This window comes from Eschrichtius robustus, chromosome 16 (genome assembly GCF_028021215.1).
Source record: "Eschrichtius robustus isolate mEscRob2 chromosome 16, mEscRob2.pri, whole genome shotgun sequence".
Taxonomy (NCBI): domain Eukaryota; kingdom Metazoa; phylum Chordata; class Mammalia; order Artiodactyla; family Eschrichtiidae; genus Eschrichtius; species Eschrichtius robustus.
Window position 1 is genome coordinate 51,158,548 of NC_090839.1, and position 24,301 is coordinate 51,182,848.

General features: G+C 50.2%; 1 long non-coding RNA gene and 1 other non-coding gene across 2 annotated transcripts in view; one reads left to right on the plus strand and one right to left on the minus strand.

The window, feature by feature from the left end:
* LOC137749618 (uncharacterized) overlaps positions 1-24,301 on the minus strand; it is a 238,153-nt gene that overhangs the window by 186,377 nt on the left and 27,475 nt on the right. The window lies entirely within an intron of this gene.
* Positions 1,968-2,074, plus strand: LOC137750822 (U6 spliceosomal RNA). Its single transcript, XR_011070605.1, has one exon. It is a non-coding gene; the product is annotated as a U6 spliceosomal RNA (small nuclear RNA).

The following is a 24,301-nucleotide window of genomic DNA, read 5'->3' on the forward strand; positions in this document are numbered from 1 at the left end:
GGTATTGAGGTTCATACATCATGGGACAGAACAGAACCAGGAGGAAGGGAAGCCAGAGCCCAGAGGCTGAGAAGACTCCAGAAACTGAAGCCCCCAGAAATTCTCAGTCCAATAGATTTGGTCTTGGATATCAACCAACTCTGGCATTGATGGTCAAGCTAGTTTACCTGGCTCTCTAGAAGGCAGGGTAGAAGGCACTGTGATAAGTGAGTTACCCCAGGAAATCATACTCTCTTCTATACATGCCAGATATAGATGGGGTTCCTCTTCTGCAGATGAAGAAAGAGCCACTGCCTTTTCTCGTCTGGTGGTAGGTGGAGGGCAGTGAGTGTGAGTCATCCAGAGCAAGGCCAGGGGGTGTTAAGTCAGCACAAGGCACAGGGATTCCCTTGAGGAAGGCAGAGGAATGAAAATCAGGAGGAACAAAGAAGTGAGCCTGCACCAGCACAGCAAGGGGGATTCAGACGCAGAACAGGAAACAGAGAGAAAAGGTCAGTAAAGGAAGTGGTTCTGCTCCAGAACGGAAGCTCAGTACAGTAATATCCTCACATTTCACTGTTTAGAGCAACTGTAAGTTAGAAGGGATGGATGATCTCTGAGTGCACTGACATCAATACATGGAGGGGAAACATCAACATTTTAGAGCATTGCTCATGGGGCTGGATGATTAGGAATGGAGACCTTACAGAGTTTAGCCTACAATCATCACAATTACATTCCAGGTGGTACGCATTACATCTTTAGAATGATGTGGCTTTTTCAGAACAAATTTCCCAAGGAACACACTGCATGAATATATACTCTATCATATACTTTTTCATGATACTAGGAAATTGGCATTTCTATGTATATGATAGCTACAGAATTGTGAGTTATCATGCAGAGAACTGCTTCTGTAAATTTAGTGAGAGAAATTGAGTTTGCAGACAGTGAAGGATAAAGCCAGGGCCAAGTCTCACAGTAACTTGATGTTCACAGTAAGAAATCGTTCTCTTGGTTCAAAGAGTGGTCAGAGAAGTAGAGGGTTTCCTTCAGGGAAAAGTCTGATCTCGTTTAACAGCTGGGAATCCAGAGATGCTTTCCAGCCTCAAGGTCAGGTGCAGATGGACCAGCACTCACTAATGGAGGTGCTGCCACTAAACTGTGCTTGTTTCCTCCCTGCAGGTTTGGGACCATCCTCAAAGCCTTAAATTTAAGCCAGGGCTGGGGAGCGCCCACTATATGTTTGTGGCGCCACCTCCTGGTGACATGTGGTATTGAATTGCACACTAAAACCGTAGTTCTCAAGGTTTTTGTTCATAGGACCCCTTTACACCCCCAAATTATTGAAGATCCATATTGAGACTCAATATTTATAGTATTATAAATTGAAAACAAAAAATGTTAATATGTCTTTATGTATTAAAATAGCAATAATAAAGGCATTATATATTAACATAAATAACATATTTTTATGAAAAGTATCATTGTTTTCCAAACCAGAAAATTGGTGAGAATAATTGCCTTGTTTTAAATTGTTGCATATCTAGTATAGAACTTAATAAAAGACACCTAGACTCTCACGTCCGCTTCTACATTCAATTTCAAGACATTGCTCTGGTTGAAGTACAGGAAGAAAATCCACCCTCACAGACACATAGCCTTTTCCAATAATCGTGTATATTCTTCTCTGATGCGACACTGAAATTTGACAAGTGACAGTTCTTAAAGTTTAGTTGCTCTGTGAAATCTGAAAACACATCAGTGAACTTCTCCTTCTCTGTTACATTAAAATCTGTTGGTCTCTATTGCACTTTGAATGGATCTTTATCCATGCATGGCTTTGTAACATTATCCCTTGACAATTTGGAAAGCACTGGCTGCTGAGTTATGTAGACCTCCCAGGTTTTAACATATTCCATTACATCCTACAATAGGAAAAAATGTATTTAGTAATTTCACCACCAATGTCATCAGAAAAGTCTTTAGTGCACACTTCGGCAGCACATATACTAAAACTGGAAGGATACAGATAAGGTTAGCATGGCCCCTGTGCAAGGATGACACGCAAATTCGTGAAGCGTTCCATATCTTTCTGCCACTCTCAACTCCCCAGACATTGTTCTACACTACTTATCAAGTTCCACTGTACATCACAGTTACTCAGTCCTCATGTTTACATAATGTATAGTACGTACTTCCCCTCTTAGATTATAAACTTCTCAAAAACAATGACCTTACTCATTTCTTCTTCTCCTCACAGCAAACTGTAAATGTCTATTCAATGTATTTAGAAAGGGCTTACAATTCTTTAAATTACTGTTATCAACATTCATCCAATAAAAGACTAGAACATCAACAAAAAAAAAGTCTTTAAGTTGAGAAAATGTCAAGCCCACTGCGGTGGATACACGTTTCCCAAAATTTTAATTTTTGCTTTGAAGTTCAAATTGTGTCATTGGCAACAATTACCAAGTGGTTTTCCTTGCAATGACAGATTCATTTTGTGCATTTTTGAGAGAATATCTGCCAATACCCAAATCTGAATACCCTTGCTTTATCTGTCAGTTGTTATTTAGAGTAAAAATGAGCTTTCATGAAAAAGTAACTAGTCCATCTCACAACTCAACAACCTTACAAGTGTTTTTCCTCTAGACAAACACAGTCTGGCATGCAGAAGTGCTTTATGCCTACCTCTCATTTCATCATGCAGAAAATTTTAAAGACATTTATTTAAGAGTAAATAATAAAATTAATAATTGTTTCTGCTTCTTCGAAGTCATTCTTCAGTGAAACTGGCATTTTTAAACCTGATCAAGACATTTAAAGGTGAATCCCTGACACTCTTTATTGTTCTGTCCTTTAGAGCTTGGTGTAAGAACAGAAGCCACTCTGCATATTTTAGGCAAGAAGGGGTTTAATATAGGGTCTTAGGTGCTTACACAGTCACTGTGGATCCTAACGGAGCAGTTCTAGGCTGGACTTCCAGGATCTTGGTTGTCAGAACACTGCAGATCTGACCCACCAGAAGAACTACCTCCTCGGAGACCACCCCTGGAGTTCTCCCCAAATCAACAAGCCACTGGTGTCTCTACCCTGAGAACCTGCGAGAAAGTATACTGGGGAGGTGCTGCAGAGCCCCCTGGGTTACCAGCAGAGTGTACGGGAAGACGGCCTTCACGGAGCTCCTAGGTTCCGGATATCATGTGAGTCAATCCAATTTGCAGAACCTAATTTTCATCCCTTACCTCCAACAGCAAAGAAGCCTGGAAAACACAGTGTCCGGCTTTCTAACCTCTCAAACTTAGAAGAAAGGTGAAATGAAGATTGCATGAGGCAATTCTGTTTTGGATCTAGTCAACAGGAATTTGTTCAGAAAGCCAGTGATAAAAAATGGCAGATAGCTTACTTTCCCTGCAAGTGATGGGAAATCCTCCTAGATACGATACAAATTTCTCTTTTGCACTTTTACCCATTGATTGTGAGCAAGCGTGCCAACTGCCTGCTGTGAACCCAGACGGAATGGCAGGGGGTATGAGGGGTAGGTGGAGGGGTCAGAGGCAGAGAATCTGCCTTGTCCTTACCAGAACCCAACACCTTTCTGTGGGCATCCCTGGGAGGTCACAGTAGGGGTACTGTGGAATGTTCTAACACCTCTGTTAAAACACTCTCCTTATAGTCCACTTAGTAATATTTCTTTTAAGCCAATAATTCTCAAAACTTGCTATTGTGTTTGAAATGTGGGTTAAAATACAGAGAGTCCTGAGCTGTACTGCCAGAGACTTTAATTCAGTTTGTTTAAGATAGAATCTAAATTTCTTTTTAATCTTTTTAAAAATATTTTGTCTTCCTCCCTTCTCTCCTCCCTCCCTTCCTTCCTTCCTCCCTCTTTCCTTCCTTGATTCCTTCATTAACAGGTTATCTCGGGAGACTCTGATGCAGTTGTTCTACTGATCACAGTGTGAGAAACAGTTGTGAGCCATCAGGTCCTGCTCCTGCCAATCCAGACCTGCCTATTTCAGGAGACAATTTCTGCAGGTGAAAGAAAGTCAGCTCTCACTCTGTGATCAGTTAGCTCTCCCCTGGGTACAGGGACACAGCAAGGCTGAGCAATTGTGATTTCTTCCCTTGCTTTTACGTTAAGGAAGTCATTCCCCACCCAAATTCAGCTAAAATCCATCTACTAGTTTATCGAAAACTACTACTTCTTTCTTTTGTTTTGTTTCCATTTGTTCCTTTTTGCTGGATTTTATTTGAGCATATAATGTAAATCAAGGATCTAACTTTTCCCCCTATCCTATTTCATCATTGATTTGTGATATTTCCTGTATTCTATTTTCAAAGTTTTGTTTGTTTTTTTTTTTAATTTTAGGGTCTCTTTCAGGACTCATTATTTTGTTTGATATATTTTTTAGGTTTTTGACCAGTGCCACATGGCTTTAATTCTTGTAGCTCTCCAGTTTATTTTTATATTAGGAGAAACACTTTATTCTCCTTGTTCTTTCTCTTTAAAAACTTTCTGGCTATTTTCACCAATTACTTTTATTTTTCTTCCAGATGAACTTGAGGAATAAATCTGTATTGATTTTTCCTTCCCTTTATTTATTCTTTTAAACTGGGCCAAATAGGCTTCTCACACTCCTCACTTATTTTTTCTTACCTTTCAGCAATCTTTCTTTCCGTCTCCCATACTTAGAATTAACCACTCATGACATACATAATAAACTGATTCCTTCTTTTGTCTTTAAGACTGTCTTCAATAGTCATATTTTCTCAAAAAGGACTGACTTTCACGCCTCTCAACCGCTCTAAATTTTTCTATCTTTTTGACCTTGAAATAAGGGCAATAAAAACAAACCTCAATCCTTAAAGTTTAAAAAAATCAATTTTTGAAAACTGTACTTGTCTCTTCCTTATCCTCTAAAAACAAAGGTTATTCTTTTTACTTCAGTACAATGACAAATGCTAAAATTATCTTCATAACACCGTTTAAATCATGCCTTTCTCTGCCTTATACTGACACAGCTTAAATATTCAAACACAGCTTTCTTTGCTGTAAGCACAAATCACCAGACTTTCCCCATCACTCTACAATCCATAAGTCACCGATAAGCTAAGCGAATTTTAAGAAAACACACGGAAAGTTGCCCAGATTGCCCTGGGCCATCAATATTGTCTATGCAGATACCTAAGTAATATACAGAGATGTCGTGGTGCACTTTGGAGCGTTTTTCCAGTTCCCACTGTCTGCTCTGTTTATGCCTGCAAAGCTATAACCACCAGCACCGCCTGCATAGTGGTAGATGTTTGGGTTCAGGTTTACCAATGAAGCCAAACTGAGCCAATGAGGTAGTTTCTCTTGTAAGAATTTGGAACTGAAATGCAGAGATGTCACGAATCCCCATGGGAGATTTGATCATAGGGTGTGTAAATTCTGAAGCTCTAACATTTTCACCATTAGCCATGAACACTGCGAGTCAGAACAGAATGTCTGCAGAGAAATAATGATGAAGCAGACAGGCTGAGAACAGGGATAAGGGTGAGGGAGGAGAATTAGAGAAAGTGGAAATTAGTTGGCTTGCCCTGATATGCTTCCAGCTCCTGGCCTGCACTTCCTGAAAGCCATGGATTTCATTTACTCTTGTATCTTCTACAGGTATTTTCTTTGTGAAATACTCCTTGGGAGTATTCCCTCCTCTTCAATTTTAAAAGAGTTTGAGAAGGACTGGCATTAATTCTTCTTTAAGTGTTTGGTAGAATTGAAACAGATGGCTCAGTGAAATCATCTGATCCTGAGCTTTTCTTTGTTGGGAAATTTTTTAAATTACTGATTCAATCTCCTTACTCATTATCAGTGTGCTCCAATTTTCTCTTTCATGATTCAGCCTTGATAGGTTGTTTGTTTCTAGGAATCGACCCATTTCTTCCAGGTTGTCCAGTTTTGTGGCATATAATTATTCATGGTTGTCTCTTATGATTCTTTGCATTTCTGTGGTAGCAGTGGTAATGTCTCCACTTTCATTTATGATTTCATTTATTTGTCTTCTCTATTTTTTCTTAGTCTAGCTAAAGGGTTGTCTTTTTCTATCTTTTCAAAAACCAGCTCTTAGTTTCATTAATCTCTTCTATTGTTTTTCTGGTCTCTAGTTCATTTATTTCTGCTCTGATCTTTGTTATTTTCTTCTTTCTGCTAACTTTGAGCTTAATTTGTTCTTCTTTTTCTAGTTCCTTGAGATGTAAAGTTAGGTTGTTTGAGATCTTACTTTTTACTTTATTTATACATTTATTGCTGTAAATTCCCCTCTTAGAACCAATTTTTTAGCATCCCATAGGTTTGATATGTTCTGTTTCCTTTTACACTGGTTTCAAGATTTTTTTTTTTTCAAATTTCCCTTTTGATTTCTTCTTTGACCCATTGGTTGTTCAGAGGTGTGTTTTTTAATTTTCACATATTTGTGAATTTTCCAGCTTTCCTCCTTTTACTGATTTCTAGTTCCATACCACTGTAGCCAGAAAAAAATATTTGGTATAATTTCAATTTTCTTAAAATGGCCAAGACCTGTTTTGTGACCTGTCGTATGGTCTAACCTAGAAAATGTTCCATGTGCTTTTGAGAACAAAGTGTATGCTGCTACTGTTGGATGCAATGTGCCATATATGTCTGTTAGGCCCATGTGGTCTAAAGTATGGTTCAAGTCCAGTATTTCCTTGTTGCTCTTCTTTCTGGATGATCTATCCATTGTTGAAGGTGGGATACTGAAGTCTCCTACTATTACTGTATTGTGGTCTAGTTCTCCCTTTAGGCCGGTTAATATTTGCTTTATATATTTAAGTGCTCCTATGTTGGGTGTATAAATATTTACATATGATATATCCTTTTGTTGGAATAATCCCTTTATCATTAGAACTTTCTTTGTCTCTTACAGTCTTTGTCTTAAAGTCTATTTTGTCTAAGTGTAGCTACCCCAGCTTTCTACCATTTTGCTGACACCACCAAGCTAACTCTTGATTATTATGTCATCATAAAGAGAGCCATCCTTTTCAGAAAGGAATTACTTATCATGTATATATTTTTATGTTATTTTGATACATTTTATTATGTTGATTATTTTAAATTTTATGTTTAAATTAAATCAACTTATTGCCATTATAAATAACTCCTATTCATGGCAAAAATAATGGCTTTTCCTACTTCACAGTGATATGAAGATTATGCTTAAGAGATAATTTCAAATAAAGGAAAATTTTAATAAATAATAGTACATGTTGTATAAGATATGATAAAGTTCATATGAGTAAAATTTGGGGAACAGATTTGTCACCTGGTATCTTAAAGGGCATTTTCTTATTTTATAAGCATCAAAAGTATTTCTTGGGTCTTTTTTTGTAGAAGGTAAGGATATTCAGACCTATTTTACTTCTCACCACTGGTCTTCCTTCTTCTACTTTCCAGATTCCATCAGCCACAGCTTTGCACTATCAAGATTAATAATACGTACATTCAGATTTTGGCCCTAATTAATTTTTCATTCTTCTTGTACCGTGTATTCTGAAAGAGTGAAGCTACAAGCATTTATATTATTACAACTATGTTGTTACAAATTATTTTCTTGCGATGAGAACTCTGAAGATCGACTCTCTTAGCAACTTTCGCATACACAACACAGTGGTGCTAACCAGTCACCTTGCTGTACATACATCCCCAGGGCTTGTTTATCTAATAGATGGAAGTTTGTACCTTTTGACCATCTTCACCCATTTCGCCCACCACCCTCTACCCACCCCCACCTCTGGCAACCACCAATCTGTTCTATGAGTTTCTATGAGTTTGGTTTATTTTTTCGATTCCACATATAAGTGAGATCGTAAGTAAGTAGTTGTCTTTGTCTGACTTATTTCACTGAGCATAATGCTCTCAAGGGCCATCTATGTTGTTGCAAATGACAAGATTTCCTTCTTTTTTTATGGCTCAATAAGATTCCATTATACATGTATATATATAATATGTATATATCACATTTTCTTTATCCACTCATCTGTCGATGGACACTTAAGTTGTTTCCATGTTACTGAATGCAAGTTTGTGTGCCCGATGAACAGTGAAGCCAAACAAACTGAAACGCTGAAGCCTGGAGCAGGGCCGAGCAAGGAGAATAGATGGCTCATGCCCCCAAAACCCCAAATCCCCAAAGCATTTCAGCAAAGGATTTTTAAAGGCCAGGTGAGGGAAGGGCGTCCTAGGGATGTGACCAGCTCCTGCACAATTCTCGGATTGCCTCATGGTGAGGTGTCACAGGGGTTAACAGTATGAACCCTTAGGCTCCAGGAGCCCTGGGGGCTATGTGCTCATGGTCACCAAGTAGTTTATATCTTCCATTTGGTGGTGGTTTTAGCATCTGAAAAACTCAGGAAATATGCATGAGATACTATGATCTGGGTACGTCAGAGAGGAGCTACAGCAGAGAATATGGGGGAGGGGTCTGACCCAGGAAGGCCCCATAGGGTCCTCCTCAGTTACATCCATATCTTGGTTGTAAATAATGCTGCAGTGAACATGGGAGTGCAGATGTCTCTTCGACGTAGAGATTTAGTTTCCTCTGGGTATATTCCCAGGACTGGAATTGCTGGACTATATGGTAGTTCTATTTTTAATTTTTTGAGGGACCACCATACTATTTTCCACAGTGACTGCACCAATTTACATTCCCACCAACAGTGCACAGATTTCCCTTTTCTCCACATCCTCACCTGCACTACTAATCTCTTGTCTTTTTGATGATGGCCATCCTGACAGGTGTGAGGTGATATCTCATTGTGGTTTTGATTTGCATTTCCCCAATGATGAGTGATGTTGAACATCTTTTCATGTACCTTCTTTGGAAAAATGCCTATTTAGTTGCTTTACCTATTTTTAAACTGGATTGCTTGGTTTTTCTGCTGTTGAATTGTAGGGGTTCTTTGTATGTTTGGGGTGTTAACCCCTTATGAGACATCTGATCTGAAAGTACTTTCTCCCCTTGTTTGTTGCCCTGACCTCTGCTTTCTGGATGTTGGGGGTCCAGGCACTCAGGATCCTCTGCTTCTCGCACATGTAGTTCCAATAGTGGATGGGGCTGTGCTCCCATAAAACTGTACTTGGCCGTGGATCACTGAGCCCTCTTCCAGGAGGCTGGCTATGAGGTGTGTCGTGGTGGGTGGGCACGATTCCCCTGAAGTCATCAGATGGTCACGTGCTCTGGAATTCACATCTCCTGACACCCAATGATGGGGCAATTTGTAAAGGGAGGACCTTGCGGCTGAAACACTGAGCAGGTGCTTTTGCTCCTTGTTGGAACGACCTGGAAACCAAGTTGTGGGGAACAGGGAATTCCCCCAAGTCACAGAAGCTCAGTTCAGACTTCCTGGGAGGCTGTGACCTGCTCTGAGCCACTGTCACTGAGGAGGGAAAGGCCTCAGGCAGGGACTGGAGGAGCTGCTAGATTGCACTTGTCCTGCTTGTCAAGGATCAGCTTTGATGACTTGTGGCACACATGCTTTGCTTTGGGCATGTAAGAGGTACAGTTCTTTGGGGAGGACTGGCTTTTTCCTATTGAGGGCCTACTGTGTGCCAAGCACAGCAATCCTCTGAGTCAGTGTTGGAAAGTCGGGCACAGAGAGGTCAGGGAATGTTTCCAGGTCCCACAGCTGGTAGGGGCAGAGCTGGGGTCTGATGCAGACCTGACGTCCAGCCCACACTCTCTCTCCTTTCCCCAGGGCCATTGTGATCCCACGTGTCAACGTCCCTCAGAGAGGCCCAGGGATCGGCACAGGGAGCCTCCCTGCCTAAGAAGCCAGGACCTAGAACCTGCCGTAAGAGGGAGGAGGGGGCAGTTCCAGAGTCCGTGATGCCCAGAGGCTGCTCTCAGCAAGGGGCCCAGCGCACACACTCTGGCCTGAGTCCTGGCTCTGTCCTTGGGGCGAGGAGGAGGGAGGATACATGTGTCCTCTATGCCTCAGTTCTCCTGTACACATGGGGCTGGAACCAGCAGGCACTTCACAAGGTTCTGAGGAACCTACAGAATCCTTGAAGCAGCACCCGACACGCAGGGAGTGCCGTGGGGTCAGCTGTACTGGTCTTCTTATCTTTTCCTCTTCCCTTTGCTGGATGAGGAGGAGACCCAGTCGGGGCTGGGCTTGTCCAATTCTCACCCCCCCACTCAATGTCCAGCAGGGGGCGATGCCAGACTGGACTCCATCCTCTGCCCCTCCTGGGCATCACTGTTGCCACACCTTGGTTGCCTGGAGACTGTCTTTCAGAGGTGTCTCTGTGCTTCCCCCAGGGGTTATTCCAGTGCCCTCTGGCCCTTGGCCCCTACACCTTCTCCATGCTGGGTGTGAGTGAGGTGATGGACACACTGTGCCCCTCCTGGATGGTCTGGGGGAGCCCGATGCCCCAGTCCAGCCCACGGTCCCGAGAGCGCAAGGCGGGGAGCAGGGCTTGTCTTCATTCATGCATTAACTTGATCAGAGGTTCTTAGCACCTACTTTGCTGGGTGGTTACAGGGGACAGAGAGATGAGGTGAACACAGGAGAGCTAGACAGAGAGGGGACATCAGCACAGCATGAGGAGAGGGTGAGCCTAAGCTGGTCTCATAACCCCTCTCAGCCTTGGTTTTTCATCCTTAAAATGGGGACAGACTGTTGCTGAGGTGAGCGGCAGCCTGATCCACTGCCAGACACTGTCTTACATGCCTTAGAAGCAGGAACCCACTTAATCCTCATGGAAATCTGTGGGGGAGGTACCAGTATCATCACCCCTTTCTGCAGATGAGGAAACTGAGGCACAGAGAGGTGAAGTGACTGCCCCAGGCCGTCCAGCTCCAGCATCCAGGCTCATGGTCAGTGCCCACGTTGGGTGTCCCTTGACTCCTTTACCCTCCACTGGGACCCACGGCTGCAAACTCAGCTCAGTGATTATTTGCAGGGAGCAGGGTGGGGGCACTGGGGGCCTGTTTCTCTGAGCACTGCTTTCCCAGGCGGCAGGCAGCTCAAGAGCCTGGGTCATATTCACTGCTGGATGCCCAGGCCCAGGCCCAGGCCGGCCACACTGCAAGGGCTGAATCGACATTTGTTGAGTGAATACCTGAACATCTGCATGTACCTGCACTGTGCCCACCATTTCCTCGTCTCCACAGCACTCCTGGTTGCACAGCTGACACCTCCTGTCACCAAGCCCCTTGTCAAGGATAGTCAGAGGGACCAGAGCTGCTTAGGTGGGGACAGGGAGCCTCAGGGGCCCTGTGACTTCCCACAGTCTCTCCTGGGCTCCCCAGGGTCAATCAACAGGGAGGCCCACCCAGCTTCCAAAATCAGCAATGAGGGGCTTCCCTGGTGGCGCAGTGGTTGAGAATCTGCCTGCCAATGCAGGGGACGCGGGTTCGAGCCCTGGTCTGGGAAGATCCCACATGCCGCGGAGCAACTGGGCCCGTGAGCCACAACTACTGAGCCTGCGCGTCTGGAGCCTGTGCTCCGCAACGGGAGAGGCCGCAACAGTGAGAGGCCCGCGCACCGCGATGAAGAGTGGCCCCCGCTCGCCACAACTGGAGAAAACCCTCGCACAGAGACGAGGATCCAACACAGCAATCAATCAATCAATCAATCAATCAATCAATAATTTAAAAAAAAAAAAAATCAGCAATGAGGTCCCTGTCCCTGGGGGTGAGCAAGTAGGTGTTGAGGGGTGTTTCCTGAGGGTGACTCGGCACTCGATGAGGCCTGGGGCTCAGTCGGCTTTCAACGTCCATTCCAAGCCGGCACCGCTGCTGGCAGCATAGAGCCGGTTGTAAAGGATATGGGCCGTGGGGCCTGGGTTATAGCAGGGGTCCCTGCCCCCTCTCTGTGCCTCAGTGTCCTCACGTGTAATACAGAACTAGTAACAGGGCCCCAGGAAGGCTCATTAAGACCCTGCTCTCTGCCACTGAGCGAGCAGTGCCCTCTCTGTCTCAATTTTGTCACTGTAATGGAGAACTAGTAACAGGCCCCCTCAGGATGGCTGCCTAAGACCCTTCTCTGTAACCTTGGGCCACCAGTCCCCTCTCTGTGCCCCTGTGTCCTCATCAGTTTTAAGGAACTAGTAATGAATCCCCCAGGACGGTTCTCTAATACCCTGCTGTGTGACCTTGGGTGGCCACTGCCCTCTCTGTGTCCTTGTCTGTAACAGACAACTACTAACAGGGCTCAGGAAGGCTCACTGAGAGCTCATCAGCAGCCCCATCGTTACAGAGGAAGGGGGAAGAAGGCCTGCTATAGGGACAGGGTCACATCCCCTCTACTCCCCACACCTTTTGAGCCATTGTGCATGCTGTTCCACCAAGCACACCTGTCCCCTGTCCCCACCAGATCACATCGTGGTGATGCTCCACGGCCACCCCAGTCACCAGCCCCCCTCCGCCATCACATGCATCCTCCCTCCTCCCTGAAGCGCTGGACACCACTGCCTTCCATCTGGCATTATTTGGTCTTTTGTGGTCAGATGCCCAGGCTCCCCCCGTCCCCCAAGCTCTCATCCTAGGACCAGGTACACAGCAGGTGCTTAATACAGGTTTACAGCTGCAGAGAGGTCACTCTCACTCTCGTTCACAGGGATGCTTCTTTGGAGGAGGCCAACTCCAGCTCTTCAGCATGCAGAGCAAGCCTAGTCTGGCGCACAGAGGGCTGGATCAATGCTGTGGGGCGCGGGGGCAACAGGTGGGTCTCAAAGCTCCAGCTTCCGAGGATCCGCTGAAGGGAAGGGCAGCCCCGGAAGAGTCCTGTCCCCTCCATACCCTGACCGGGGGCTGGTTCCTGCGGGATGAAGCTGTCCCCTGAACATCCACGAGGAGGCACTGGGCCGGGACTTGGGATCGGGGGCTGAAGGGTGACAGAGCATCCAGTCTGGACCCTGCCTTGGGGCAGCTGCCCAGCCCACCCTTGGTCAAGCATCTTAAACCAAGGGCCTCGAACTAGGGCCCAGGGGCAAATCTAGTTTTCTTGAATTAATTCTAACATTTAAAAACTGGAAAATTTCAGACAGAAACTCAGGTTTCTAGCTTTGTTTTTGATATGAAATAAGAAGATCTGGCCTCCTGGGTAATGTTCCCTCAGGGCAAAGCTCTTCTGGGGCTGAGTGGGAGCCCCCTCTGGATGGACCTTGTATCCCCAGCTGGCCACTGTCACCACCACTCTCTAAGCTTCCCCCAGGCCCAGGCTCTCCCCTGGCCTCTCCTTGCCTGGGCCCGGGAGACATCTGAGTTTGCAGTCCTCCCTCTAGCCCCATGGAGCTTCCACTGTTTCACAAGCAACATGAGGGCCACAGCCGTGTGGAGCCTACCCTGACCCCCGCGGCGGGTGGGATAAATGCGCTGAGAGTGCAGCCCTTAAAGAAGGGGTTCATGGCGTGCTCTCTGAAGGCAGCCAGGAAGGGGTGGATGTGGACAAGGACCAGGGCCAAGGGCTCTGGCAAGTGTCCCCTAATGCCCTGTCTTCTGGCTCCAAAGCTGCCCTCTAACCTCTGCCCTTCTCCCACCTCCTCATGCATTGCTGCACCCAGGCTTTCTGCAAACCCTGGCCATGGGGGCCCGGTCCCAGGGTCAGCCCTGAGGCCACAGCCACAGGCCCCCAGCCAGCTCCGCTTCCGGCAGCTCCAGCAGCTCAGTGTTGCTGTGGGGTGGCCACTGCCAGACACTTTACAGTGAAAAACGGAGCCTCCAAGGGGATAGGGACTCGCCGAGGGTCACGCAGACTTAGAGAGCTTATAACTGAGGTCTGCTGGTCCCGAAGAGTAGACCATGTCCCAGGGAGACAGGTCATCCTCAGGCAATGACAACCAGGAGAGCTGGGTGTAGAGCAGGTGAGTGAGTCACGGTGGGGTGGGTGCCCTGGGCAGGCAGGGTCAGGGAGAAGCCCCCAGAAGAGCAGGGTCTAGAAAGCTGAGGACGTTGCTGCTGGTGAGTGGAGGCGAGGGGCTCCTGGTGCAGGCCCAGCCATGTGAGGGCCTGGAGGTGTGATGCAGCGTGGGGAACAGGCTCCCATGTTGAGGCAGGGGCGGCAGGAAGTGACAGGAGGGACCCTGGGAGACCCTGGTCTCCCCTCCTCCTGCCTTGACCTCCTCTTCCCTATCTCCCCTCTTCCTGCACCCGAGGCCCAGGGCCTGAGCCATCCCCTCCTCCACATCCTGCATTTCCATCTCATCCAGTCTCAGCTCAGACACGACATGGTTCCCACTCCTGAAGTGGTGAATAAGTTTCTCACTACTGAGGGGCACCGTCATGGCATGGCTTCCAAGTTAAAAAAGATTAAAATTGGGAAAAAAAATCCAGACTGTTAATGGTCTAAATGAGCATGAGGGTGAGAGGAGGTCCCTCTGGTTCCTACTGATGATGGAGCCCTGGTCCTGGAATGACAGAGAAGGATGATCTTGATGCACATGTGGCCCCTGTTTAATTCTTTCATCTATTTGGTGTTTTATCCTCATAACATTTTTCTGAGCCCCTTTCTGCATTGGGCCCAGAGTCCCCACAGATCTCACAGGCTGGAGAGACAGAGTGTGATCAGAGCACTGGGGGTCCCAGGTGAGGCCAGAGAGGCTGCAGGCGGGGATGGGGATCAAGAAAGGGCTTCATGGAGGAGGTGATGTCTGAGCTGGGCCTCCAAGGACGAGCCGTCATCCAGCCGGGGCCTGGCACAGAGCAGGAACCAAATACGTGATGAATGAATGAGTGAATGAATGGGCATCCCCCTAACAGAGAGTGATGGGGGCAGCCACCCAGGCCGAGGCATGAAACACAGGGCGCCCTGTGGGGACAGAGAGCAGGGGCTGCAGTGTGAGGCCTGCCTCACCCCTTTATGGGCATCTTGCCGCCACCATAGGCTGTGTTCTGGCCGACTGGGAGCCCTCATCCGTCCTGGGCTCTGGGATCTGGCTCTTCGTTCCCCCTTCCCCTGTTCTGAGTCACCTGGACTTGGCCTCCTGCCCGCCTTGTCAGTCCCCTCCTCCCCCAGGAAGAGTCCTTCTAGGGCCCACTTTTCAAATACAAACCAACCACGTCCTCTACTGGACTCACACTCCAAGCCACTCTCCACCGCGCTGCTCCCCCAGGGTCAGGGTCCAGGCTGCTCGGGGCCCCCGCACCTCAGAGCCCACACAGTCACTCAGAGCGGCCAGTCCTCAGCCTGCTCACCCCGCCTGCCGTTCCCTCCGCAGAGATGCGATGAAGGCTCCTGTCCGTCCACAGCGCCAGGCTCCTCCGCCTCCTGCCCTCCCCGTGCTCCCCGCGTGGTGAGGCCCTGCGTGGTGCGCCTTCCCCATCCTCCGGGACTGTGAGTAGAAACTCTCTTTTCTTTTTTTTTATTTTTACTTTTTATAATTTTTTTAAATTTATTTTTGGCTGCGTTGGGTCTTCGTTGCTGCACACAGGCTTTCTCTAGTTGCAGCGAGTGGGGGCTGCTCTTCATTGTGGTTCTCAGGCTTCTCATTGCGGTGGCTTCCCTTGTTGCAGAGCACAGGCTCTAGACGCACGGGTTTCAGTAGTTGTGGCGCGCGGGCTGAGTAGTTGTGGCTCGCGGGCTCTAGAGCACAGGCTCAGTAGTCGTGGAGCACGGGCTTAGTCACTCCATGACATGTGGGATCTTCCCAGACCAGGGCTTGAACCCGTGTCCCCTGCATTGGCAGGCAGATTCTTAACCACTGAGCCACCAGGGAAGCCCCGAAACTCTCTTTTAAATGGCAGTTGTCTCCTGATCTGCTGGTCTACTGACCTCAAATTTTCTACTAAACGTTCTATTTTAAACCAGCCTACGAGACGCTTTGCAGACACAGAGTAAACAAATGAAGAACAAATGAACTATAAACCTTTTTACAATATCATCAAGTTTAATAATTTAATATGTATTAAAATTCCTTTTCCCATAAAATCACAGGCTCCATCCAGGTGGTGGGCATATAAACATCACATGGACAGGACCAGACACTTGTGAGGTCTTAACCATCTGTCTCCCCAAAGTGAGGGCTCAGGCGCAGGCATCACCAAGTCCCAGTATCTGCCTTCACACTGTGAGTGGAATTTGGTTGGTTTTTCAAATTAAGGTTTTACACTTGTCAGCTTAGCAGGGAAGCTTTCGGTTCCAAACTCATCTTTCCAGCAATAATCAAGTTACACCACACATGAGACGGCCTGTTCCCTGAGTTATTTGATTAGAACCTACAGATATTAGCAGGAAAACAGTCAGTGCAGCATATTTCAAAACAAGCTGCATCTCTGAGAGAGAGTGAGGGTGGTGCCCCAGGAAGATATCAGCTCCAGACTCGTTTAGTCGGGAGCATCGATCTTCACGCATTAGTTTCCAGAAAAGCACCCGGAGAGGAGAGTGGGATGGAGCTGAGCTTGGCTGTCACCCATGGAATGGAGGGCTGGAAACATCAGACACCTGTGGTCCTGGGAGCAGCCAGACCCAAGGGAACCCCAAGAAATATCCCCTCCAGGACCGCTGTCCTGCTTAGGATAAGGCTCAGCGGCTGCAACAAAGGGCCCCACAGCCGAGTAGCAAACGGACTGGCATCCCTCACGCTGGGCCTGGAGGCAGACAGTCCAGGGCTGGTCCAGGAAGGCCCTGTCCCTGATGCCCTGTCATCCCAGAGGAGTTGGACCAACTGACCCCAGAACCCGCAGGAGGGGCGGGCCCCCAACACCTTGATCTAGGGCTCCGGGCTGGAGAGTAAACGTCCCCTTTTCCAACCCCTGCCCCCCATCTGGTGTGCAGTGACGGGGCCGCAGGAAACCCACACCCGGCCTGGTGGAGGGGGGCGCTGTGCTTGTTGACACCCAGGACCGTCACTGGCCCCTCCCCTCTGGGCATGACCCCCACTCCTCCTCGGGGAGGGACCCAGGGCCCCCATCCCACACGTCCCTGTCACGGCGACCTTCCCCCCACCACCCCGGGGCATCTCAGGCCCCAGAAAGGAGCCGCAGTGGCATGGTGACCACGGCGAGTGGCTGCAGGCCACCCCACCCTACCCCGAGACCTGAGCGTGGTCATCTGAGAAGTGACCCACCAGCCCCCCCGACCTAGGCCACCCGTTTCACAGGGAAGGTCCTCGTGCCGAGTTCCTGGAGGGGGATGTCGAGCAGGGGTGACTGAGGCCTGTGAATTTGTGGGCCGGAGAGATGCTCCCCAGGAGCCCAGGCACAGCTAGGCCAGGACGAATCCATCCCTCCCCTCCCGTACCCCACGGAGTGACGATAAAGCCCCAGTGACCCCCAAGAAGAGACATGACCCCCAGAGGGCTAGAGCATCCACAGACCGGGGACTCAGTGTCCACCTCATTCCCCCAGAGAGAACGATGTCTTCACCGGGGCCACCAGGCTGGCCCATGTCCCCACAAACATCCAGCCTCAGTGAACCAGCCAGACAGAAAACTCTCTTCCAGGGTCCCTGTGTTTATAGACCCAGGCTCGGGGGAGGCGGGCTGGCCCGAGGGAGGACGGACATGCTCCAGCGCCGGACACTCACTGACCATCCCCCTGCCCATCCCCTGTCCCTCTCCTTCTCCCTGTGGTCTCACCCCCTCAGGAAACCCTCCTCTCCAGGCTCCAAGCACCCACATTTCCCACCTCAACCCCATCACTCTCCAATTCAACTTGCTTGTTTCCCTGCTGGGTGAAGAGGAGGGTGAATGCCCGGCACCGGTGTTTCCAGCAGTGTAGACGGGGCTTCCCTTCTCTTCCCGGCTGGGGTCTGGCCAGACACCGGGTGGTTTCCAGCTGTGCGGGTCTCAGCCACCAAACAGCAGGGAGCAGCCCTGATACCCGCGCCTGCAGCGCCGCCTGCTGGTCTCTCCGTCCTCCCGTCGGGCACAGTCTTCACCTTTCCCGCTGCCTCGGATGGTCCGTCTCCTCACTGTCCAGCCATCAGCCCCTTCTCCCCACCGCCATCACCCCCAGCTCCACACCCCTCGTCCAGCCTCAGGGATGACCCAAGACCCTCCCTAGGCTCCCCGCCTGCCCACCCTTGGTCGCTGTCCTCAATCCACCTGTGCAGACAGGTGAGGGTTCCATCCAGTGGCCCCCAAACGCTTCAGCCCCACATCCTCCCCGAGGTCGGCCCCATGTCCCGTCGGATGTTCCACTATCACCAAGCCCCCAGCTCCATGGCAAGGGCAGGTATCAGGCCTGCTGCATGCACTGCTGTGTGTCCTGCTGTATACACAGGCATGACCCTGCCCCAGGACGCAGGAAACGTGGCCCTACCGCGGGATGTGGGGAGGTGTGACTGACCACAGGGAGCCCTGGCGTGCTCGCACCCTCCCGGGGAGGACACTTCAGCGTGGTCCCTGGAATGACCGGGAGTTCGGCCAGCAGCGCCCCCACCCAACCTCACTGTCACCACAAGAAACAAAAGACGCCTCCGTGCAGAAAGACGGAACATCACCAGCCTGATGCTGTCCTGAGCAAGGTTGGGGAACTGGGCTGCTGTAGTGGGTTGAATGGGGGGCCCCCAAAAGTTACGTCATGTCATGCCCCCCAGAATCTGAGAATGGAACCTTATTTGGAAGCAGGGTCTTTGCAGTTACAATTAGTTACGGATCTGGAGATGAGGTCATCCTGGATCAGGGTGGCCCTAAATCAATGACAGTGTCCTTCTAAGAGACAAGAGGAGAGACACAGAGGAGACAGCAGGTGAAGATGGAGGCAGAGATGGGAGAGATGTGGTCACAAGCCCAGGGACGCCTGGAGCCCCCAGAAGCTGGAAGAGGCAGGAAGGACCCTCCCCTGCAGCCTCCGGAGGGAGCGCGGCACTGGGACACCTTGATGTGAGATGTCTGGTCTCCAGGACTGAGAGGACAGGTTTCTGTTGTTCTGAGCCTCCGTTTGTGGCCGTTTGTCACAGCTGCCCCAGGAAGCTAATGCAGCTGGTGAGCATCTCCTTGCCCTGATCTAAACCCTCCCTCCTCCTGCTAGAGGCAGGCTCCTGCACCTGTGCTGTCTGCACAAACCATGTGGTTCACACCGAACCCCGGCTCCCCTTCTGGGCACTGGCATTTTGGAGGGTGAGGGCAGACAACACCACGTGACCAGCCCCCAGCCGGGTGCCAAGTCTCTAGTGAGCTTCCCCGGGGGGACGGGGGTGGGGGTAACTGTCATGGTCCTGCCCTTCCTCGCTGGGGGAAGAGACACCCTAGAGACCCTCGAGGGAAGGAGGGGACACGAAGGGTCATGACGCGTCTGGAGCAGGGGCCCTCCCACCCGTGCATCGCTACTGTGCACCGTGACCCGTCTCAGCCGTGAGCACACAAACGTGTGCTGAGTCCTGTGAGCCTCCCAGCAAGTCCCTGAAGGTGAGGGCAGCCCTGCAGACCCCACCCCTTTTTCCTCCACGTCTAGTAGGTGGAAGACCCACTTCTCCTTGCCATTCCAGAAGCGGTTCTGGAGCTGCTCTGGGAGTGGTGCTGGGGTTTTGCAGGCTGAGCCCCTGTTGCTATGCCCCCACTTCCCCACAGTAACATCCAGAACAAGCTGTTTGCTCTGTTGCCTGAATGCCCCCCCGCCCAATATTCTCAGGAAAGAATCGGAGAGGACGCTTATTCACATGCCCCTTGCAGCGCACAGGGCTCTCGTGGGCAGGCACCCAGCAGCCCACGGGGCTCACATGGGAAGACCTCTCTCAGGGCACAGGGCCCATCTTTGCAGGCACCCCGACAGGCACAGCACACAGGAACTGTGCACATAGCCCTCGTTGCAGAGTACCCCCAGCCCACCTGTTGGTCAGAGCAGGACCTGAACTAACAAACAGCACTCCTGGATAGGTCTGTGACCCTGGGCTTCACTCACGCGCTTCCCTCCACCAGGTCTTCCAGAGGCTGCTGCTGCCTCTGGGGCACTGGGCTCCTGTCTCCACCCACCACCCCTCCTCTCCCTGACTCCTGGGTTCTTCTCAGTAGGAGAGGGTCTTCTTGAAATCGTCTCCCACTCGTGGGCCAGATAAAATGATTAGAAAACAAGCCAGAGCTACAGCCCCATGTCCATCCTGATCCTCAAGACACCTATTTCTTGGACTTGGCCAGTGCAGCAAGACCCATTTTCTGCAATTACAAGCCCCTGATGGGCGAGGATTGGCTGACCTGGGCAGCCTGACCCGGCCAGCCAGCGCTCCCCAGGTGTGCCTGGGTTGAGCTCTGTATAGACACCCTCTCCGGGCTGCAAGAGCACCTGCAGCTGTACCTGAAGCCATACTCTCTGCCCCATCAGCCACCGCGGGGCTGGGCTTGTGGGAGGGAGTGAGGGGCCGCGGCCTTGTGGGTGGCCCGGTCTGAGTGGGGCTCTGCTGGACCCTTCACAGGAGCTGCCGGGCTGCTACCTGCTAAGGTAGAGGATGTGTCGCCCATACATCCGTTGGAAGTTCTCCCCAGGCAGAGGTGAGGAAGCAAGAAGAAAGGCATTGGGGGTCAGGAGAGGAGGGATAGCTCAGGTAGGTAAATGGAAAGCTTCCAGAAGAGCACCCGGGGCCAGGACCATCCTACATGGCCTGCGGGAGCCAACTCAGTAAGCATGCTGTCACTGGCGTGCTGCAAGCCCTTTCCTCCAGCCTGTAAGGTCCTTGCACATATTTAGGTTTGCTTCCCTGCGAAGGGTGGATAAAGTTCAGGAGCAGCTGGCCTGGGGGTCAGCTAAGGTTTACTCAGAGACGCCGCCGCACCAGCTTTCCAACGAGGACGCTCCTTGGGGTGGGGGAGCTGCCGGCTGCATGAGAGGAAACTGCCCACCTCTGACCAGCTTGAGACTTGTTCATCGGTGTAGCAAGTGTCCTGATAGGGTTTTCATCTGTGTACCTGGCGGGTTCTTAATTAGCAGCGTGAATGGTGACATCAAAGTTCCTGAATCAAGACTGAAAACTTACCGCCTGTGGAGGCCGTGTGCAGCTGGCACCCTTAGGGATGGGCTTCCGACTTGACCCCCAACATTCTGGTGCCCAGCCACTGCTTTAGGGTTTCTGGGGGCCCAGTGCTGACTCTAAGGGTTCTGCAATCCAGCCTCTGTCTGCCTTTAGTGAGACCCACACTTCCAGGATCCTACAGAGCAGGGTCTGTGTGTCTGTTCTGTGGCTTCTCTAACAAATGACCACAAGCTGGGTGGTTTAAAACAACAGGAATTCATCCTCCCCCAGTCCTGGAGACCAGACAGCTGAGATCAAGGTGTCGCTGGACTGAAGTCCCTCCAGAGGCTCCAGGGGAGGATATTTCCTGCCTTTTCCAGCTTCTGGGGGCTCCAGGTGTCCCCAGGCTTGTAGCTGCATCCTTCCCGTCTCTGCCTCCGTATTCACGTGGCTTCTCCTCTGTGTCTGGGTCTCTCCTCTTCTGTCTCTTATAAGGATGCTGTCATTGGCTTTAGGGCCACTCTAACCCAAGATGACCTCATCTCGAGATCCTTAACTACATCTGCAATGACCCTTTTCCCAAATATGGTCCTGTTCATGTGTTCTGGGGGGACACATCTTTTGGGGCCACCATTCAACCCATTGTCTGTGTATGAAATAACCCTCTCATTTTAGGAGATTACCAAGGTCCTGTATAGACTGGCACAGACAGTAGCCATGTGGGTGGGGGTCTGGGGAGAATGAGGACCCTGGAATCACCTGGAAAGGATCAAGGACTGCCTTCATCAGAAGGTGAGCTCTTCCACTATGGGCCCATGAAAACAGCCACTCCATCCTGTCTGTGGAAAGGGGCCCAGTGCCAAGTCCAGAAGTGGTTACCTTGCAAAGCTGGCTCTTCTGGGATTTCATCATCAATAGCATCATGTAACCAATTACTACGGGCTTGGAGGAATCGCTTTCTGGTGTGTGATGACGGCACTGTCACTTTAGTCTCAGCAAGCCTAGAATAGGAATGTTTGAAGGAGAAGAGTTTGGGAGATTGTGAAGCTTGGTTGTCAAGGAAACCGAGCAGGTTTGCCAAGGTTGTCAAGGAAACTGCTTTGAAGCACCATCACCTGAGTGGTGGTCTCAGCGTGAGCTGTGGTTTGAGAAAAGTGTGATGAGATTAAGCCTTACTTTCTGTAACAGCAGGGGAGGGGTTTGTAAAGCACCTTGGCTTTTAGGGCAAAGGTTCGTTGCTGGAACAAAGTGTCTCCCAAAATGGGCTGAGGCTCAAGGTGTCTCTGTCCCCTTCATGCAAGAGTCCAGGGCAGGTGGGTGTCAGGGCCCAGGCTCTGTCCCCCTTGCTTCTCCTCCCTGCTTCCAGGTGGAGAGCTCCAACCAGCAGGGTGGGGTGACCACGTGGGCACCAAGCCCTCTGTCCTAGGATGCAGACTGGCCAAAGCCCTCACCCCCTCCACCACTTCCCCTTAGTAACAGGAGACGCTGCGCCCCAGCTGCAAGGGGTGAGAAGGCTGGGAGGCGCAGGGGAGCCATGAGCAGGAGAAAGGAAAATGGGTTCTGGTGGGCAGCTGGGCGGCTCTGCTGTGAGGGTCGCCCGGACACCAGTACACAGTCCTGGGTGCTGTGAAATGACACATCAGCATGAGCTCTTCGATGTTTTGTGGTTCTGGAAATCCTATAGGAGGTGGTTCACAGCAGGTGAAGCTAATGCTCTCAATGGAGGTGGTCAAGCCAAAGGTCTGCAGTTCAGGCTGAAGGTGCCGATGTACACACAGGACAAAACCATCTCGTGTGAATGTAGTTCAGGCATGTTAAACGTGAATGCAGTTGTGTTATGCCTAAAATCTTCTATCTTGGGCCTCTCCTCGGGGACAACATCCTCAGTTCCTGAGATTCCTGTAACTCACGTACGGGGGAATGGAGAGTGGGCTCTGTCCATCTGAGACTTGAGTTACTACCCTGTGTGTGAGTCTGCTCGGGGCTGCCCTAACAAATACCACAGACAGGGCAGCTTAAACAACAGACCAATGTCCTAGTCCTGGATGCTGTCTGAGATCAAGGTGTCTGCAGGCTGGTTTCTCCTGAGGCCTCTCCCCTTGGCATATAGACAGCCATCTCTTCTCCCCATGTCCTCACATGGTCTCCCCACGTGCCTAACTGTGTCCTAATCTCTTCTTGTAGTACATCAGTCCTATTGGATTAAGATCCACCCTAGTGACTCCATTTTACATGATCACCTCTTTAAAAACTCCATCTTCGGGACTTCTCTGGTGGCGCAGTGGTTAAGAATCCACCTGCCAATGCAGGGGACACCGGTTCGATCCCTGGTCCGGGAAGATCCTGCATGCTGCGGAGTAACTAAGCCCATGAGCCACAACTACTGAGCCCGCGTGCCACAACTACTGAAGCCCATGCGCCTAGAGCCCGTGCTCCACAACAAGAGAAGCCACTGCAATGAGACACACGTGCACCTCAATGAAGAGTAGCCCCCGCTCGCCGCAAGTAGAGAAAGCACACGTGCAGCAACAAAGACACAACACAACCAAAAATAAATAAATAAAATAAATAATTAAAAAAAAAAAAAAACTCCATCTTCAAATACAGCCACATCCTGGGGTCCTGAGGGTTAGGGATTCAGCATGTGAATCTGGGGGGACACAACTGAGCCCACACCATCCTGCTTAGGAACAACCATGTGCCTTGGTCCCTCCTTCCCTCAAGTCACACAGGGACCATGCGATGGCGCAGGGAGAGGCCACTCCTGCAGTGTTTGTGTCCCAGCTGGGGAACCCTTCTCTGCTCTCTTTGATCACGCAGCAGCAGTGCCAGCCCCCTCCTGAGGTGAGCAGTTCTGGGGTTTTGTCGCCTGGCCTACTGAGGCGCTCAGTGTCAGGGAACCCGGGAGCCAGCAGCTAGTGGGGATGCCGGGGACTCTCAGGGCCTTAGCAGATGTCTCTCCCAGCAGACACCCTAGCGAAAGTGGGGAAACACTTGGGGGATTACAGGTGGGAGTCAGTCACATTTATGTTTCAGAAAGACCACATTGGGGTGGGATGTGAGATGCACCGTGGGGGCGGGGAGCTTTGTCAGGGTCTGATAGAGGAATTAGGCCCAAGATCGGGCTTGGGCCAGGGCTGTGGGTGCAGAGGGGAATTAGCGTGGGGACTGGCCATAGACTCTGGAGGAGGAGCTGACAGTCACTGGGGCAAAAGGGCAGTGGGAGCCGGGAGACCCCAGTGTTACCGAACCAAACTGGGTTCCACGTGCCCATGCATGGTAAAGCCAGTCTACTGACACCAAGCTGTGGTGAAGGAAAGTGCAGCGTTCACTGTAAAAGCGCCAGTGCAAGGAGGACAGGTGGCTTGTGCTCTAAAAACCCCGAACTCCCTGAAGGGTTTCAGCAAAGCACTTTTAAAGGCCAGGTGAGGGGATC